Raw genomic sequence first — 12,791 nt, 5'->3', positions numbered from 1 at the left:
AAAAAACTTTCACATTTTATAAATGTATGCCGCCATCTTGACTTTATGAAAAAGACATACGCTTTCATTCCAACATGCCATCCCCACCTAGAGGTTATGAGAAAGGTGTACACTTTCATTCTAATATGCCACCACCACCTAGTGGTTATGAAAAAGGTGTTGTCTACACTTTCATTCCAATATGACAGGGGTATACATATAACTGCATATATGTACAGTTGTGCTCATAAGTTTACATACCCTGGCGCAATTTGTGAAATATTGTTTTTTTTTAAATATGACTGAACAACAACCATCATTAATTTCTGTATGGGTATTTTTTGTTTAATGATAATCCTTTTCTGAAATCCTTGACAGTTTAATTTTAAATCCAATTAAATCTGTTTTCACCTGGCCCTTCATTTTTAGTCTTACAAATTCTGCCTGGGTAATCAAACATGAGCACAACTGTGTGTTTTCTCATTTACTAAATAAAAGTAGTACTTGTGAGCAAGTAAATAAAAATAAAGTATTATGTGTTAAAATAAAGTGCATAACTTCAGAATAATTCTTTGAAAAAACAAACAAAATACAGATAATAGTTAAAGTTTTGATCATATGGGTAGAAGCAAACTTATGCATTGTAAAAATGCATTATACATAGGTAAGGGTTTTCCCGAATTTTGAGGGCAACTTTGGGGGTGCGTATTATACATGGGTGCGCATTATACACGAGGAATTACGGTAGCTGACTTTTCTCTGGGTACCCTGAGTGATTCCCACATTCCTAAAATACGCATGTGAACACTTTAAATTGTGTACTGCGTGAATTTGAGTGTGAATGGTTGTTTGTCTGTATGTGCTCTGTGAGCCCTGTGATTGACAGAGGACAAGCGCTATAGAAAATGGATGGATGGATGGCTTGACAAGAGTATCTCTTAGCATTCACATGTAATTTCTGATTAACTTGACATTGGGGCTTTTTGAGATTGTCATTGCTGATCTTTTAATCTATAAAAAGGTCATTTTTGTAGTCAAACAGCAGAAATATGTAATTGTTTATCAGTTTATTTTTGAAAGGGGACAATGCAATTTCATAAAACACATGAAGTACACATGGTTAAAAAAGCCAGAATTAGCCAGAAGGCTAGTTTTCATCTGTAGTCCCCTGGCCATGATGTAAAAAAGCAGTAAAATACATCTACAAGACAATATAATACAGGATACATAATCAAACTATACTATTAAGAGAGAATAAAACCATAATTTTTTTGATCATAACAAAAAGACAACATAACATACTTGTCTTTTAGTGTTGGCAGCTATAAGTGTTAACTAGCCACATTTTCAGTTTTTTTGTGAAGGCCTTGTATGTTGTAAGCAGTTTAACCTCCTCAGGTACTGAGTTCCACTCACTAATTAGGTAATTGAAGTTCTTTATCATAACCGTAATGTAGTTGTCACTTTTACTTTGAAGCTCAGTTACATTTAAGCAGCCCTATTTTCAAGCTAACCTGACTCTACATCTGTGCCTGTCATATGTCCTGGCTGCCAAGCTGGTGATGCAACCCCCTCTCTAATCACACGCGCACACACACACGCTGTGATTTGATTGGCCTAGAACAACTGCAGACACATGACACATTTTGTATTTCACTAATGTGTAAATAAAGCCTTAAACCAAAATCATATTGGCTTCAATTTGAAGCTAGGCTATGTTATTATTTTGTGTGATGTGTGAGAATGGGGTGTTGCATAGTCACGTTGAATGACCAAGACTGTTCACCCCCCCCACCACACACACACACACATTTTCCCTTTCAACTTTATACATCACTCTGACCAAAGGGAACAGATTCTCAGATAGCAGGCTCAGCAGTTCAGTACCATGGACAGTTTCCAACTAATTGAGTCAATAAATTTCGTGTGTTCTCGAAACCAATGGATCATGAACATGTGACTGACATGCACTCATCTACAGTTTGTATTTTCAGAGCACCAGTAATGGATCAACTTTAAGCTTTTACTGCTCAAAAGCTTTTGCTTTTTGCACCAGATTCTCCCATCAAGGTTTCGGTTATTTGTCTTTTGAGTACCTGGGAGTGCACTATAATACACCCATCAAATGTATGAAAGGGGATTTGATCAGGATGAACTTTGTATTCTTTTGCATCCTCTTTCAGCGCTCATGCCCCCTGACACTGATGTACTCTGGATTTTGTGGTCCACCTCTCTTTGTGTCTGATTAGAGCTCATAATCTTTTATTTGAGCAAAAGTTGTGCAATCTTTTATTTGAGCAAAAGCCGTGGCAAGGAGCATAAAAATAATGTTTTGGAAAGTGACATGATGGAACATTTGCTGAAGGTCATGCCCAAATGACCTTCTAGGCAATTTATTTTGTACTTAAAATCTTGAGTCAGCATGTACTTTATGTGCAGCGGTCTTCCATTCCATTTTGCATATGAATAATGTTCCACAAATAGCCCATTCCCCAATGGGAGACAATCTGTATTGTTATGTGCCACAAAAAAATAAGTGGTATTGAGCTGGCTGTAAAGTTTAGATATATTTACAAGTTCCCTCAGAAGGAACCCAAATGAAGTAGTGGTTGACATTATCTGGGTTCCAGATATTATTATATTATTATTATATTATTATAGTTTGCACTTATTAGACCTCTCCTTGAGCCGTCACCTTATCGTGGTGGAGGGGTTTGTGTGTCCCAATGATCCTTGGAGCTAAGTTGTCTGGGGCTTTATGCCCCTGGCAGGGTCACCCATGACAAACAGTTCCTAGGTGAGGGACCAGACAAAGCACAGCTCCAAAAAACCCCTATGACGAACAAAATATATGGATCTAGGTTTCCCTAGGCCGGACGCGGGTCACCGGGGCCCCCCTCTAGAGCCAGGCCTGGAGGTGGGGCTCGAAGGCGAGCGCCTGCTGGCCGGGCCTGCAACCATGGGGCCCGGCCGGGCACAGCCCGAAAGGGTAACGTGGGTCCCCCTTCCCATGGTCTAACCACCTGTGGGAGGGGCCATAGGGGTCGGGTGTAGTGTGAGCTGGGCGGTGGCCGTAGGCAGGAACCTTGGCAATCCGATCCCCGGCTACAGTAGCTTGCTCTAGGGACGTGGAATGTCACCTCTCTGGCAGGGAAGGAGCCCAATCTGATGTGTGAGGTTGAGAAGTTCAAACTAGATATAGTCGGGCTTGCCTCCACACACGACTTGGGCTCTGGTACCAGTCATCTTGAGAGGGGTTGGACTCTTTTCCACTCTGGAGTTGCCAACGGTGAGAGGCGCTGAGCAGGTGTGAGTATACTTATTGCCCCCCGGCTCGACGCCTATATGTTGGGGTTCACCCCTGTGGACAAGAGGGTAGCCTGCCTCCGCCTTCGGGTACCCACCCTTTTTGGAGTCCTTAGAGGGGGTACTGGGGAGCGCTCCCGCTGGGGACTCCATCGTTCTGCTGAGGGACTTCAATGCTCACGTGGGCAGTGACAGTGAGACCTGGAAGGGCGTGATTGGGAGGACCGCCCCCTCCCCCCACTCCCCGATCAGAACGCGAGTGGTGTTCTGTTATTGGACTTCTGTGCTCACCACGGATTGTCCATAACGAACACCATGTTCAAGCATAAGGGTGCTCACGTGCACTTGGCACCAGGACACCCTAGGTCGCCATTCGATGATCGACTTTGTGGTCGTGTCATCGGACTTGCAGCCGCATGTCTTGGACATGCGGGTGAAGAGAGGGGCGGAGCTGTCAACTGATCACCACCTGGTGGTGAGTTGGCTCCGATGGTGGGGGAAGATGCCGGTCCGACGTGGCAGGCCCAAACGTATTGTGAGGGTCTGCTGGGAACGTCTGGCAGAATCCCCTGTCAGAAGGAGTTTCAACTCCCACCTCCGGCAGAACTTCACCCACGTCCTGGGGGAGGGGGGGGATGTTGAGTCCGAGTGGACCATGTTCCGCGCCTCTATTGCCGAGGCGGCCGACCGGAGCTGTGGCCGTAAGGTAGTCGGTACCTGTCGTGGCGGCAATCCCCGAACCCGTTGGTGCACACCAGCGGTGAGGGATGCCGTCAAGCGGAAGAAGGAGTCCTATCGGGCCTTTTTGGACTGTGGGACTCCTGAGGCAGCTGATGGGTACCGGCTGGCCAAGCGGAATGCGGCTTTGGTGGTTGCTGAGGCAAAAACCCGGGCGTGGGAGGAGTTTGGTGAGGCCATGGAGAACGACTTCCGGACGGCGTCGAGAAAATTCTGGTCTACCATCTTCCATCTCAGAAGGTGGAAGCAATGCACCATACACACTGTGTGTAGTGGGGACGGGGCGCTGCTGACATCGACTCGGGACGTTGTGAATCGGTGGGTAGAATACTTTGAAGACCTCCTCAATTCCACCAACATGCCTTCCCATGAGGAATCAGAATCTGGGTTCTCTGAGGCGGGCTCTCCTGTCTCTGGAGTTGAGGTCACCGAGGTGGCTGAAAATCTCCTCGGTGGGAAGGCCCCGGGGATGGATGAGATTCGCCCAGAGTTCCTAAAGGCTCTGTATGTTGTGGGGCTGTACTGGTTGACACGCCTCTGCAACATCGCATGGACATCGGGACAGTGCCTCTGGATTGGCAGACTGGGGTGGTGGTCCCCCTTTTTAAGAAGGGGGACCGGAGCGTGTGTTCCAACTACAGGGGGATCACACTCCTCAGCCTCCCTGGTAAGGTCTATTCGGGGGTGCTGGAGAGGAGGGTCCGTCGGGAAGTCGAATCTCAGATTCAGGAGGAGCAGTGTGGTTTTCGTCCTTGCCGTGGAACAGTGGACCAGCTCTTCACCCTCGGCAGGGTCCTCGAGGGTGCATGAGAGTTCGCTCAACCAGTCTACATGTGTTTTGTGGACTTGTAGAAGGCGTTCGACCGTGTCCCTCGTGGAGTCCTGTGGGGGGTGCTTCGAGAGTATGGGGTACCGAACCACCTGATACGGGCTGTTCGGTCCCTGTGTGACCGGTGTCAGAGTTTGGTACGCATTGCCGGCAGTCAGTCAGACTCGTTTCCAGTGAGGGTTGGACTCCGCCAAGGCTGCCCTTTGTCACCGAATCTGTTCATAACTTTTATGGACCGAAAGAACAAGATCCTGGATACAAGCGGCTGAAATGAGTTTCCTCCACAGGGTGTCCGGGCTCTCCCTTAGAGATAGGGTGAGAAGCTCGGTCATCCGGGAGGATCTCAGAGTAGAGCCGCTGCTCCTCCACATCGAGAGGAGCCAGATGAGGTGGCTGGGCATCTCAGTTTATCAGTTTATTTTTGAAAGGGGACAATGCATTTTCATAAAACACATGAAGTACACATGGTTAAAAAAGCCAGAATTAGCCAGAAGGCTAGTTTTCATCTGTAGTCCCCTAGCCATGATGTAAAAAAGCAGTAAAATACATCTACAAGACAATATAATACAGGATCAAACTATACTATTAAGAGAGAATAAAACCATAATTTCTTTGATCATAACAAAAAGACAACATAACATACTTGTCTTTTAGTGTTGGCAGCTATAGGTGTTAACTAGCCACATTTTCAGTTTTTTTGTGAAGGCCTTGTATGTTGTAAGCAGTTTAACCTCCTCAGGTACTGAGTTCCACTCACCAGCGCTCCTCACTGACCAGGCTGACTTACTGAAAGAGCTCCCGCGCAGAGGAATGAGACAGTCACCTCTGACAGAGCCTCGAGTGACACGCTCAGAGCTGTTTCTTTGGCTGATGAACTCAGCCAGAGGAGCTGGGGCCAAATCATGCAGTACTTTATAAATCAAATTTAAATCTGCAAATATGTGAAGACGGTCCCAGTTTAAAAGACTGTATTTTTTTTAAATTGCACAGTGATGATAGTGCCTTGGTTTTTTATCCATCACTTTAATTACTTGTTTGTACAAAACTTCCAATGGTTTTTTTGCATTCTGACCAACCTGGGACCAACTGGTTATGCAATAGTTAAAGTGACTAAGAATCATCGAATGCAGGTAAATTTTTGCAGCTTCAGTTGACATTTCATTCCGAATTGCACGAAAATTTGCGAGGTTTAATTTGATATTTTTACACAATTTGTCAATATGGGCTTTAAAGGAAAGCTGTGAATCTATTATTAACCCAAGATATTTGTATTGGCTGACAATTTGCATTTTTTCTCCATTAACAAGTATGTCGGGGTCAGGTGATACTCTATTTGTTTTAGTGAAATACATGCCTACAGTTTTAGAAACGTTTAGCTGTAGACAGCACTCCTGCAACCAAGTTGTGACACAGGACATTGTATTAGTGAGTTTAGCAGCAACAGTATCTGATTCGGATGCCTCCCCCGGTGAGGTGTTCCGGGCACGTCCCACCGGGAGGAGACCCCGTGGATGACCCAGGATACGCTGGAGAGACTACGTCCCTTGGCTGGCCTGGAAACGCCTCGGGATCCCCTCGGAAGAGCTAGAGGAAGTGGCTGGGGAGAGGGAAGTCTGGGGTTCCCTGCTGAGGCTGCTGCCCCCGCGACCTCGGATAAGCGGAAGACAATGGATGGTATGGATGGATGGCACTCATTAGAATTAGCCAGCATCAAAGCATAAACATTGTGCCTTTCTTTTTGCTACCCTGTTTCCAAAATAAGGAAGGTGTGGAGAGAAGATGAGTAAGGGGACTTACATTCAAAGCAGTATCTCTCCAGCATGTCCTAAATGTATCGTTATCGAGTATTTCGGTGCCTTGCCAGCTGTTGAGCCAGGAGTTGATTACCAGTAGCCACTGAGATTTGTGACTGTATTGAAGATGTTGTAGAGGATGAAGCAACGTAAGAAATACTGCCTGGTTCTGTGTGTCACCTGTTACTTGAGGTGAAGTGTTTTATTGATTTAACATTCAATGTGAATAGTGGTTAACTTTTTGCAAGTCTTGGTTACCATTAAAAAATGAGACACATGAGGAAACACATCATACTTTCCCTATTCGTCATTAACGTAAAGATAGTTTTTTTTAAAAGTAACCTATTTCTATACTTGTATGGCCATTAAGATACAGGCAATAAAGGCTTTATGAACAAATTATTTTGGTTTACATTATCTCCCACAAAGGCTGTTCCTGATCAAATCTGAAGAAGTTATCTCTTGACCAGCATCCTAAAACAGATTGTAGTTAACCTTGATAGATGTAGCGGCACAAGTTTTCATGTTCTGGTTTCCAGACTGGCCAGTGTGCCGCATGCGCATAAAAAAAATGAAGCCCTTTTCATTTGTAATCTGTCAATTTGTAAAATGTATACATGTCAATGGTGTCATGGTAACGACTGCTCCCTGCTCTTCATCGGCCAAGCACCTGTAAAGAAATCTCCATGTCTCCCGTTGCTATCGCAAATGTCTCGTCCTGTGAGCTGGTGATCCTGCTTCTCGAGCCATCTAGTTTCTATACCTCTTGTCCTGATTAGGTTCTCAGGTGAGCTGGAGCCTATTCGAGCTGACTTTGGGTGGGAGGCAGAGTAAATCCTGGGCTGCTGGTCAGTCAATCGTAGAGCAAATTTATAAAAACAACCATTCACGCTCACATTCACATGTATGGACAATTTAGCTTTCATTTGGATGGATGGATGGATGGATGGATGGATGGATGGATGGATGGATGGATGGATGGACGGACGGACGGACGGACAGACGGGCGGGCGGGCGGACGGATGGACGGACAGATGGATGGATGGACGGACGGATGGATGGCTGGACAGATGGATGATGAAATCAGCCCCATCGGCAGATCTCAATCTTAAGGGGGGCACATAAAATTCATGGGGGACACAACTACTATTACCCTACATATTTTTGGTAATCCTATAGCCCGCTCTATTCGTGAAGCACTGCTGTAGTACAGTAATCATCATGTTAAACCAGCAGCAAATATAACCAGCTACAAGACCAGTCCTCATAATTTCAGATATCAATATCCACAAAACACTTGAGTGTTCAATTTATGAGATGTAACACCAGCAGTATCTCACAAATAGCAGTATCATGGCGCGTGCAGTTTACGGGCTCCACAGAGTTACATGCATTTCCAAAGCTCACACAAGTGGGCACTTCGAACCTACTTTGAGATGAGTGTCAATATAGCGGGACTCAAGGTGGCATCTTTTCGCACTGAACCTCCTCAACGCATCCTTCCATACAGATAGAAATTTGTGAGTGAGTGAGGTCCTATTCAAAATCAAGCTCAGTCAGTTGGGCCTTGCATCTGGGCAGCGTACTGAAGATTCACACATTGCTGTAGAAGCTCCTAAAGTTAAGGCAAGTGTGCAGGCTGTGAATGTGCTAAGTACTGTATGTTAGCTATTGTCCATTTTCGATCTTTGCAGGGGAACCTTGGTGCAGCTGTTTCCTTCACCAGGAACTCACATTTGCGCATCCATATCTACGGCGTCGATTTACTATCCAATTTTGCAAAGGACACTGGTTGAGTTTTCAACTACCTCCATGTATCCATAATTAATGATTATGAAAAATACTTGCAGAGTCACAAAACTTGTGCAGGACACTTGTGTGCCAACATTACGTACATACATCACACTTATGTAGGCCTAAACATAATGCACCAACCCGATTTTCTTTTTCAGTCAGGCTGTAATAGGCTGTTGCAGATTAGGTTCCCGTCAATCTAAATTAATCACACTTCTTCATTCGTTCTTTATATTTTTAATGTCTAAGTGATAAAGAACTAACATTAGTATTTCTTAACACAAACATAGATGCTAAAGATGCATTTATGATGCTAAAGTAATATAAACATTTAAAAAAAAATTTTTTTTAGAGATCCGTGTCTCAAGTGGGGCAGCAGAAGCATGTTGGTGGGCGGGCACGACCCCCTATGCCCCACCCATGGCGATGGGTGGGGATGGATGAGGGGATAGATGGATTGAATACGGTTTATTAATTAAATACAGGTTTTTGTACTGAGAAAAATCCTGCAAGCATGGGGAGAACATGCCAACTCCACACAGGGAGAGTGTGAGCCTGAAGCACGACTGCTTGAGTGCAAGGCAGACATACTGTGCTGCCCCAGAGCAGTTTATTTTGTAGAAATGTTATAGAAAATCTTACATACGTGGGTGTAGACTAGTAATGTAAATAACAAAGCTCATTTTAATTGCAAAGTATTCATATGGTCATTTAAGGCCTTAACGTTAATGTGTGCAATAGGCAACGTCAATATGCACGTGAGATTTTTTTTAACCCTTTTTTTTACTCTGAAGTCCCAAAAACACACACACACACACGCACCAGCTGCACCAATGACGTTTCGCATTTACATGAAAAACGCACTTGGGCAGGCTGTCAGATCAGATGCATGACAAACCAGGACATCATCAAAATATCCTAAATGCAATTTGAGAATAGATTAAAGGTGCAGACACGTAAAAAAAAAGCCTGTGTTCGTGTTTGCATGTTTAATTTGTACTGTAATAAGGATTGCGTGTAAGAGTAGATTACATTTTGCACATGTAGGTTTAACTTTCCTTGCATGTCACTGAGCAATTTAATGCTGTGGTTAGTGTGCCATTCATGCCAAACCTACATGTGATATTTAGTGTGCTAGCTGGTATTCAGGTGATTTTGTTTTTCAATGACTGTGAACCCCAATTGAGATGTGTACATCAGAAACCTTGTATCATTCATCCAGAGCTCAATGTGTCTCATCCTGTGACTATTCATAATACACTCTGCATGTGGATTTTCTTTTCTAAGGATAAGTGAAGCCGTAATGTACAATCTAAGAAGATTGTTCCTCTAAGCCTTCAAAGATCATATCTGATAGAAAAGAGATGATTCCATTTCAGACAGAGATTTAGCGTGAGCTCCAGTACCAGAGTGAGAGGTGTAAGACCAGAGGCCAGGTTATTCTCATATCTTTGCGGCTAAAGCTCTGACAAAAAGCAGCCCTCCTGGCATTTAAAACATACGTCTGCAACAACACCCTCCCTCTTTTGCCTCCAGAGAGAACATCTTAGTATCTCTAAATGTCACATTAAGTGCTTCTCTTGTCCCACACTAAAACGAGATGCTTTCTGAATATAAAGAAGCTCTACTCTGGATGGCTGCCATATCTCAGAGAGAGCGATGCTTCTTTTTGAGCTGTGCTTTTCCTTCTGCCCTCCTACATGTCTGCAACAGAGATGCACAGAGGATGGCAGACTCTTTGTACATTGCAAGTTGAGAAAGGGACTCACATGAGAGACTCACTAATTTGAACACAATCTTCTGCGAAGAACAGAATAATCAAGATTTGGATCAGCACCAACGTGTCGTCGTGACTTTCTGCTTGACCCATCTGAGGTCACCATACCAATGTATTCGAGTCAGCTGTCTGCATATACATATATTCATTCATCACCATCACATCTTTCCAAGAGACACTCGCTAGCCCAAGACACTACAAAGACCAAAATTTCCTTGAAAACATCCACATACACTATATTGCCAAAAGTATTTGCTCACCTGCCTTGACTCACATATGAATTTAAGTGACATCCCATTCTTAATACTTAGGATTTAATATGATAGTGCACCCCCTTCTGCGGTTATAACATCTCTCAACAACTCTTCTGGGAAGGTTTTCCACAAGGTTAAGGAGTCTGTTTATGGGAATTTACGACCATTTTTCCAGAAGCGCGTTTGTGAGGTTATACACTGATGCTGGACGAGAAGGCCTGGCAATCAGTCTCCGCTCTAATTCATCTAAAACTGTTCTATAGGGTTGAGGTCTGGATTGTGCAGGCCAGTCAAGCTCATCCTCATCAAACTCTCTCATCCGTTTCTTTATGAACCTTGATTTATGCACTCATGCACTGTCATGTTGGAACAGGAAGGGGCCATCTCCAAGTTGGAAATGTCCAAAATATTAGCCATTGAGCTCCAGTGAACGGAGCACTTGCTTGGTATGCTTCAGCATACCAAGAGATTTTGGATAGTCAAACAGTTTGGAGACTACCCCATCCTGTTCCACCATGTCTGTGCTCCGGTGCTCAAAGCAAGGTCCATAAAGACATGGATGAGAGAATTTGGTATGGATGAACTTGGTTGGCCTGCACAGAGTCCTGTCCTTCGGGTTGATATCGAGTGGACAGTGAGCCAGGCCTTCTCATCCAACATTAGTGTGACCTCCCAAATATGCTCCTGGAAGAATGGGCAAAAATTCCCATAAACTCACTCCTAAACCTTGTTGAAAGCCTTCCCACAAGAGTTGAAGCTGTTAAAGCTGCCAAGGGTAGACCAACATCATATTAAACCATATGGATTTAAAAAGGGATATCATTTAAAATCAAATGTGAGTCAAGGCAGGTGAGTGAATACTTATGGCAATCCTCACTAAGTGGGAGGAAAAACACCGACATGCACCTTATCTTTTCCTTGACAAGTTTAATTTATTGGACATTATTCATAGCAGACAGTGAAAGTAAACTGTGGGATGACACTTTATTCCTCCCCTTCCTGCCGCTTTTCCTTCCCACAAGGCTGATTCACCACTTGTGACCCCCATGACTGCCTTGTTGAAAATAGACAACAAAGAGCCTCAGATGAAACCCAGCAGGCAGAAAAGGATTGTGGTGGTGGTGGTGGAAAAGCTGCTACCCAGCTTGTCTGGCATTAACTAAATGGCAGCCTGTCTGACCATTGCTGATTGTGATTCTAGTCATTTGCCCAATACAAAGTATAGGAAATAGTCAGAAGACAGAATCTTTGATGTTGGGTTTCATTAACAGTGTACCAGCTGTGCTGTTGTGACTTGTAAATGAATGTGGTTTTGTGTACAGGTAGTCATTATCAAAAAACCTTTTTCTATGATACTTAATTCTGAATAAACATCAGCAAAGGGCCCAGAGGCTTCACAACCGCGAGTAAACAGGTGACTTCTAGACCTGTGCATCAGGATCTTGTCCAACAACTGAACTTCCCTGCCTCATTGTGATGCCTCGCCACAACATTGGCTCATTTTAGCAACACATCCCCATTTGCCTCAGGGTACCTTGTTCTTCACTGGGCTTGTCGACAGGAATTAATATCCCTCTGTCAGCTCTCAGTTAAGGCTGTCTAGAGGACTGCATGGCCAGGAATAAGATGCTTGTTCCAGCAGTGGGACTCTTATGAAGAGTTCAACACACAGTTACAGTGTGTGCCTATGCTGTCCTGACATCATATGATTTTCTAAAGAACATCTGTTTCGTCCAATATGTTGTGTGCGTGTGAGGCTTTTTCCTGTACGTAATGGAAAGGATATGGAACAATCTACAATACTTATGAGTATAAATCGTTTCTTCATACGATTCCTTCCCATTATACCTTGTGCTATTCGTCTCCACTCTACCGTAGTAGCAGTGAGCAGAAGACGAGCCTTTGTGAGTACTGACCTCTGCTGGTGATACTTGATTTGACACTCGTGGCCTCCCGTGGACGTGCATCATGTTCATTCATGCATCTTCCGTTCTGCATATCCTCACTAGGGTCGGGGGCATGCTTCGAGCGAGAGGCGGGGTACACCCTGAACTGGACGCCGTCCAATCGCAGGGCACATCGAAACAAACAACCATTCGCACTCACATTCATACTTACGAGCAATTTAGAGTCTTCAATTAACCTAACCTGCATGTTTTTGGGACGTGGGAGGAAACAGAAATACCCGGAGAAAATCCACGCAGGCACGGGGAGAACATGCAAACTCCACACAGGCGGGGCCGGGATTTGAACCCCGGTCCTTAGAACTGTGCGGCAGATGTGCTAACCAGTTTTTACACCGTGCCGCCTGTATCATGTTG

This window comes from Phyllopteryx taeniolatus, chromosome 1 (assembly GCF_024500385.1).
Source record: "Phyllopteryx taeniolatus isolate TA_2022b chromosome 1, UOR_Ptae_1.2, whole genome shotgun sequence".
In the NCBI taxonomy this organism is placed as follows: domain Eukaryota; kingdom Metazoa; phylum Chordata; class Actinopteri; order Syngnathiformes; family Syngnathidae; genus Phyllopteryx; species Phyllopteryx taeniolatus.
The sequence above is the reverse complement of the archived record's forward strand: the minus strand, read 5'-3'. Positions refer to the sequence as shown.